We start from the raw sequence: 5,804 nt of genomic DNA on the forward strand, positions 1-5,804 counted from the left end.
GCATGGATGATTGAAAACCTGTGCATACTGAAGCACAGTATGATTCCCCTGAGTAAGTGCCAAGAACTCATTTAATTTTCACTCCAAGAGTCCTTCGGGAATATGATGCGCCCTGAAGGCGGTCCTGAATTCTTCCCAAGTGACAACATGATCGGCGGACAGCATGGCACGGTAATTATCCCACCAGATGCAGGCAGTGCCACATAGTTGTTGAGCGGCGAAGAGGGTCTTGTTTGCTTCGGAGCATGGTACTAGCAATAAAGCGAACTTCAACTCTATGGTCCGAAGCCATGCGTCTGCATCTAGGAGCTCATCAGTCGGGTGAAAGAGTGGGGGCTGGGTACCAAAGAAATCCTAATACCCAAGTGCCGGAGGAACCTGATCATCACATCCTCGCTATTGAGAACGTGGCTGGTTTTGCTGGCCTTGTACTAATTGACATAGCAGCTCGGTTTGCAAAGCCACAACTTCCGCCAGATTAGGAGGTGGCGGTGGCGGTTGCTGAGACCCACTAGTTTGGCCATGGGTAAAGCCTTTCGTTGTACCACGTGTTGAGCCTACCATCTGTATCATGGAATATATCCATTAGATCACAGTTTATCTTTACTTCCATTAACAAATGGTATAAAACAAAAACAATTGTGAATAGAATGATATTGATTGTAATATTATGCACATCTCACATTCTATTCAACCAGTTCAACTCAAGATTACATAAACATGGCCATTTATTCCAAACTTTAAATTACTGTCAAGGCAGTATACATGCTACAGACATCACAACCTGCTCCAAACAGTTATATCATAGCTAGTGCTTCCTTCCAGGCTATCTCGCACTACTCACTATTACACAATTCTACTTCTAAAAAGTCAGGCCTAAAAGTTTCGACGATCTAAAAACCATCGAGGTTGCCAACTGAAGACTCACTACTGAGGAAAAGGTCATTGCTCTGAGCTTTGGGTTCTGGATCTTCATGCTCAGAGTCAAAGTCTGAAACTCCTTCCATTTCTTCTGGATCCTCTTCTTCATTTCCTGCAGGCTGATTCGGGACATCAGGTGGCATCGGATGTTCTTGGAGGTACTCAATATAGGCATAAGCATCTTCAAGCTCTGAAGTGAGATCCTGAGCCTGTTCCTGAAGGAACTCTATCACAGTGTTGCGTTGATTGATAACAGCATCGCTCTCCACAAATTGGTCCTCTCGATGACCTATCGGCTCCTCACGTTGAGCTATCACCTCATCCCAGTCAATAACTGCTGCCTGAAGCTCTTCCACCTGAGTGATTTGCCTATCCAACTTGCTATGAGTAACCTGCGCCTCACTAGCCAAGTGGATAATACCGCGGCGCTATAACTCCTGGTGGCGAAGCTGGGCGTTCATGAATCTAACCATTGTATGCATCGTATCTCCCTCTGAGTCTCCAAGTAGGTATGCACAATGCTCCACCCTAAAAGACCACTCAGGATCGTAGTAATCTACGGTGGGGAAAAGGCCGATAGGGTGCTTTGCCACTTCGTTTGGATGCTGCTTGCAAAAAGTAGTTATAGCCTCTAAAGCGGTAGCTTCGATAGTGTCAGCAAAATGGTACCCATATGCCTCAACCTCTATGGGCTGCCAGTGAGCTCGGAAAGGGTGCTGTGGTATGGTCATCTTCACAGTACAACGGGTAACTCCCTCTGCTGTGTAAGTGTAGTAGTCGTACTGTGGCGGCTCTATGTAACAAAAGAGCTGGAGAGATTCCCACAAAAGGCGAGGAAAACCCTGCCAGTGGAGTCTGTTGGTGTGGATGTGGCCCGCACCATCCGAAAGAGTGCCCAGAACATCAGCCATCTGAAACAAAATACAAATGGTAAGATGTCGCCAAAAAGGGACACAAAAACTGTAGGATATGACTCATTGAAACATAAAGTTTCAAAAGAAGCAAAAATGGTCAAACTATAAGCAAAATTAGTTGATCATTTAAACATTCCTTGGATAAGAATAAAGGATGCAAAACTCGATCTACGCACAAGTGATTTACCTCTCCTAAGGTCAACTAAATCTAGGTTTTAGAACAAGGCACTCACCAAGTTTTTATCAAAACAAACACTCTAAAAAGATAACTAGCTTAAAGTTTTCAAGTTTTGAAATAATGCATGCACATTCTATCGTCCTCACAACTAAAGATAACTGCCAATTACATTCAGTCTTACGTGGTTAGTTTCGGTGGCATAGATACGTCTCTCTCTAATCGACGGATCCTATCCATTCTTTAACCTATCGAACTATGGCTAGTATACCTGCAGAAGCACATATATAGCCACCTTTAAATACCCATAAGATCATCACCCTAGGGCTTTACGTTCTAAGCATAATCCTTAAAAAGTCCAACACAGTTTTGTAAAAACTTTATCGAGCACATCTTTTACTCGAAATCTTTCTAAGATTTGTTCTACCATCCGGTGCATACTTGCCTGCTCTGATACCAGCTGTGGTAGAACCAGTCCGAATTACACCAGATCGAGTGCACTACATATCGAAGCGCATCTTAATCAGTATAATCCTTGGTCTGTCGGGTAACATCCCGATATAACCACTGAATATCCGATCGAAACACAAGTATATATCCCGCACGAAGGTGAGTTGGAGATACAACAATTCCACAATATTTTACATCACATAGATAAGAGGTGTGATTTACAATAAAGTTTTTGGAGCTAGTACAATAAAGTTCTAGCTTTTTACAGTTTATTGAAAGAGAAGAGGTACAAGTAAGCTATGCTTACTATAGCAGTTCTACGACAGAAAAGAAACACAACTATGTACAAACATTGAAAAGTAGATGCCAGGATAAGCCCAATAACGACATCATTCCTCTGCGTCATTGCTGGTCGAAGATGGTTCCCACTCCATAGACCAGCAAAAAGGAAGACCACTAGGCCAAGACAGACTAGTGTTTGAGTCTTCCAAAGTCAACCCTCAAAAACAAAGTCACCAAAAGCCTGAGTATGCTAATACTCAGCAAGACTGATCTGATACAGTAGCCCTTTATCTAAACATGCTAGCTTAAAGGCTCTGGGTTTACTTTTGCTGAAAAGCCACAAAGAGTAGGTCCTTAATTGCAATTTTAGCTTTCAATTTCTAGTTGTATTAACCATTCTAGGTATGCACCTATCTAAACAAATATGGTAGAAGAATTAACTTCATCCAACCATATTTAGAATCAATCTTGTTCCTTTTCTTACTCTATGTAGCAAAGGGATTAAGCAGTCCCAATCATCATTAGAAGCGGACAATTCTGAATCGAATTTCAACCTTGCAAGGATAAACCTAGCACACACGCTTGGAGTACCGTCGAGTCAATCCCCAAGCAACCTTTGGCTTTTCATTCTGGTCCATGGATCAGGGCCACTCTCCCCGACTACAGAGAACCGCACTTCTCTGCACCCGTGTTTGTTGCAACATAATCATATATAATCCTATATCTAAGAGAGAGTGGGAGGTATGTCCACTTGCCGGGCCGATCAGTTACTAGGCTTACCGCGTACCATATTTACGGCATGTGGCTTGTACTTTCAAATGCTTAACCACCACTACTACACACTGCGGCCTTAGTAATTTATCAACACAGATGGATTACAATGGAAGCTGTTGACCAAATCCGTCCATGGTCCTTATAGTGATTGCGTAAAGTAAACAATCAACTCCTACAAATCCCACGAGCGACAGGAAATCATTCGACTTTTACTGGTCCTATTAGCATAGCATCTGAACAGATCTAGTTCTGGTGTTCAATCAATAGGTACCTAGAATTACGCATCTAGAGTTTTCATTCAACTCCAATAACTTAAAAGCACAAGAAGACAATACTGAATTATATAATTTAAAAACAATGGGAATATGTATCGGGGCTTGCCTGTATTGATGTCTATAAAGTCATTAGACTTTGGATCTTCCGAATCCAAGTTTGGAGCTTCAGTTAGTTCAACAATATTTGCCTGGGCTTCAGAAAAATCCCCGTCTGGTTCCTGAGTAAGCTCGTACGTTCCATCGGCTAACGGGGTGATTTTTATATATAATGCAATAGTTGGAAAAATTAAGGTACTATAGCTTTCCTTCACGAAAAAGATTATGAGTTCACTCAATCAAACATTTCAATTCATCCATGTTAGATACTTCAATTACTCAAAACACCATGGAGAAAGGTTTTTGAAATAATTTAAAGAAAGGATTTATTTAATAGCACCTAAAGAAGGAATCCTTAGAAAAGCATAATTTTAAGCACAAGAAAAGGTTTTGAAAGATCATAAAAAGTTAATTGTAGTTCAAAAGCTCATGGCTCAAAGCTCACAAGAAGAAGAATTTTCAAACATGGTAAATGGTTAAAAAGAGCTATTTATTACTCCTATTTTTAAAACCAGCCACACAAAGTTTCATAGCAAACCCAAAGCACCATCAGATAGAGTTACTCATAAGGAAAATAACAAAATTAGTTTTGCATTTTTTTATTTTTCTACCATTTACTAGGAATTTTCAAAGTTCAAAAAGAAAAGAACATAAATTCTTACAGAAAGGCCCTTAGAATAAATTGAACCCTTACAGCTGGGTCCTTGGCCGGAGAAAGAAAGGGACAGGGGAGGGAAAGGCCGGATTCCGGTGAGGAGGGTCGCCGGCGGTGAGGGGGAAGTGGCCATGGAGGGTCAGGAGCTCAAGGCGCACCTGCTGATGTGCTGGGATGGGCGCGGGGTGGCCGGGAAGGGGCTCATCGGCGTTGCGCAGAACATGGTGGTGGAGGTGAACGGCGATGAGGGGTTTTCGGTGAGGGAATGGTGACGGGGAGGGGTGGGTTAGCTTCACGATCTCAGGATGAAGCTCGCTAGGGGATTGTGGTGGTCGGATTTGGTCTGGAGTGACGGGTCCACGGCGGCAGGCTCGTCGGAGTAGAGGAAAGGGGCGCGGCAATGGATGGCCGACGATGAGGACCGACCGGGCTATTTATAGGCCCAAAACTGAGGAGCATAAGTGAGAGGTGGAGTGTAACACCCGGTTTATAAAAGAACATAAACCGAGCAATCATATACGTGCCAGGATCAAGTCACACGTATATACAACAGAATGAACAGTATATCATAGCACATATCACGTAAAAAGACATAATAAAACAAATACGAATGTTATTTATTACAATAATGACAAAATGTCTGATACAGCGGAAGCGAAGTACAAAATACGAATAAAGCTCTCCGAAGCTGAAGCAGGGCGCCACAGGGACGTCGACTGGGAGACGAACACCTAGAAGTCCTCGTAGTCCTGGTAGCGCTGGACGAACTCCCTCGTGTCGGCAGGAACTGAGCAGCAGTAGCGTAGCCAAGAGGAAAAAGTAGAGAAGAGGCAAGGGTGAGTACACAACTTGTACTCAACAAGTATAACACAAACTATGAGGCTCTAGGCTGGCTGACTGACTGCATTAGCTTTCAAGTCTTGGCAAAATTTTATTAAAGCTATTTACTACGAGTTGATGAATTACCATTAACCCAGTTACATAGTAATTAATCAGAATTAATTAAGAAACTACTGAGAACCAAACCGAAACCAAGCCACCAAGGTAACCCCGAGAAGCACCTCCCTCGTCGGAAGGAGATAACTCCACTAATCAAAAGGAGGATCTGGGCCGCTCATAACCGTGAGCACGGCTAGTATACCAGTTTTACACTCTGCAGAGGTTGCACATCTTTACCCACAAGTCGTGAGCTACGCCAGTTGTTCATCACACTTCCTTAGGTGAGATGGCTAGCGACTCACTACGAGGCCGTTACAAAGAAT

This window comes from Panicum virgatum, chromosome 7N (genome assembly GCF_016808335.1).
Source record: "Panicum virgatum strain AP13 chromosome 7N, P.virgatum_v5, whole genome shotgun sequence".
Lineage (NCBI taxonomy): Eukaryota > Viridiplantae > Streptophyta > Magnoliopsida > Poales > Poaceae > Panicum > Panicum virgatum.